This window comes from Olea europaea, chromosome 4 (assembly GCF_002742605.1).
Source record: "Olea europaea var. sylvestris chromosome 4, O_europaea_v1, whole genome shotgun sequence".
Classification (NCBI taxonomy): domain Eukaryota; kingdom Viridiplantae; phylum Streptophyta; class Magnoliopsida; order Lamiales; family Oleaceae; genus Olea; species Olea europaea.
In genome coordinates this window covers 8260718-8263509 of record NC_036240.1, presented here as the reverse complement: position 1 = coordinate 8263509, position 2792 = coordinate 8260718, and positions in this window count along the sequence as shown.

Sequence of the window (2792 nt, the reverse complement as noted above, 5' to 3'; positions counted from 1 at the left end):
TACTCATAGTTTTATTAGAAACTTGAGGAGAACATTTACATGCAACAACCAGAGGATTTCATAGTTTCTGGAAATGAAGACTGTGTGTGCTTGTTGAAGAAATCATTGTATGAACAAAAGTAGTCACCAAGGCAATAGTACAAAAGATTCGATTCATTCATGACTACTCATAGTTAGGGACGAATCTAGCATCAAAATTTAGCTAGGGCGGAGTTTGACCATTGACCGTTAACAATCAATGATCGTAATAGTTCGATTGTTTATTAAAATTTAATAAAATAATACTTAAAGTTATTCACTATATATGTAATTGTACTAATAGGTAAAAATCATATACATATGAAAATATAATTCAATACAATCCAACATACTAAAAGAACTAGGTATAAACTTTTGTTTCACTTGAAAAATTTGTTCCATAATCTGCAAAATGACATAATTTATTTTTCAATTAGAATTGATTAAAAAAAGAGTATTAAGTACACATTGGTTGAATTGAGCCTAACATCTTCTCAATTGATTTTTTTCACTCATCCTAATTTTCAAAACATAATTTTTCAAATCAAAAATCATAATTCATAAAATATAAATTATTTATCATAAATCACAGTTATCCAAAAAGACTAATGACACAAATTACAGATAACATTCAACATTCAACAAGTCAAGTAAAACTGTAAAAATAGTCAACAAAATAGAACAAAAACAAAACCAAAAAAATCAAGAGAAAAGCTGAGAAAGAGAGTAAGAGAAATGTGCTCGCCAATCGTCGATGTTGGTAGCAGCAGCTTCGGTGGCTCCTCGTCCTCGCGGGTCGCGACCTTGCTTGTCACCTGTGGCGTCACCATGCTGATAATAGCAGTTGTTGCGACGCTGCCTCTGCTTCGAATGGAAAATTGGAAACTATAGAATAGAATTGGGATCCTTTAGGTTTGCCTTTCACGATTTATAATTGAATTCGAGTTGGATTTGGACCATTTGTTATTGATTTGGGGAAAATGCATATGAAATACCATATGACCATGATTCGTTGATTTGGGCGTAATGTTTTTAAACAAAAAAGAGGCCATGTAATCACTCTACACTCATCTACGCCAAAAATAAAATAAAAAATCAGTGTCATCTCTTCCTTTTCCTCTTCCATTTCTGGCTATGCAAGTGTGTCTGCAAGTGCAAACTGCATGTCTATCGTCTGCTACCAGACGATACTGAACATTCTAGCTAAGCCAGCACATGCAGTCGTGCTCCCTTGTCGGGTGCTGGCTTCACCGTTGTTCATAGTTTCATTAAAAGTAATTACAATAGTTGTGTGTACTTTAAAAAGGAAGATAGTGTATTGATTATATATATATATATAATTTTTTTTATCGGTAAATGTAAATATCATTAATAAAAAATGTTCCATATACAAGTACATCGGACATTCCCGAGCAATCAAAAGTACATTAACACATAAAATTACTTCGGGCATACCCAGGAAATACAAAACAAGTGAAGTGCATAAAAAGTCAATGACCCAATGCTAAAGACTCGAAATGGATCAAGACATCCGGATACGAAGTCAACGTAACTTTGTATATGTGTGTCTTGATCCGTCTCACAATGCAATCTAAGTTGGCCGAAAGATCTTCAAAAAAATTTCCTATTCCGTGTTAACCAAATGTAATAAACAGTTATAGCAAGAGCAATCATCTTTGCCTTACTTAACCATGACGTCCCACGGGCCTCCATTTTCAACCACTTAAGAGCTATTGATTATATATTTGTTATTATATATTGATGATATGCTCATAGCAACCAAAGATAAAGTCTAGGTTAGAAAGGTGAAATCTCACTTAGTAAGGAGTTTGAGACGAAAGATTTGGGTATAGTGAAGAAAAATTTTGGTATGAAAATTTTGAGGGATAGAATTGCTGACAGATTGTACTAAAGTCAGAAGAGGTACATCCAGAAGGTGTTTCAATAATTCAATTTCCTAAATATTAAGGTTGTCAGTAATCCCTTGGTTGTCCACTTCAAATTATCATCTAGTCTGTATCATTAATCAAATGAAGACATTGATTATATATCTGAGTTTCTTATTCCAGTGCAGTTGGTTCGCTTGTGTATACCATGATTTGTACAAGACCAGATTTGACATATGAAGTTAGTTCAGTTAATAGGCACATTACAAATCCTAACGAGAAACATTGAAAATAGTGCAATAGATATTCGGATACTTGAAGGGCTCTACTAATGCTAACTTACATTTTGGTAGAAATATAGATGAAATCATTGAGTATGTGGATTCAGATTAGGCAGGGAATCTTGATAATAGGAGATCACTTACAGGGTATGTGTTTACTTTTGGACTTTGTGCTATTAGCTAAAAAGCTATTTTGCAAAATACAGTAGCTTTATTTGCAACAGAAGTAAAGTAGTAGCCATTACAGAGACATATAAGGAAGTTATATGGTTGAGAGGATTGATTGGTGAAATAGTGAAGACTTGTAGATTTCTACAGTATATTGTGATAGTCAGAGTGCTATTTTTCTAACTAAGGAATAGATATTCCATGAAAGGACTAAACACATTGATGAGAGGTATCATTTTGTGCGTGATGTAATTACTCGTAGTGAGTAAGGTTGATACCAAAAATAATCCAACTGATATGATGACAAAATCACTTCTCATTGCTGAGTTTAAGCATTACTTGAACTAAGTTGGTGATTGACATTGATTTAGTCTATTGGAGCTTGTTTAGAAGAGGGGGAATGGTGTTTACTTTAGAGATTATTTTTGAAATTTCTTGT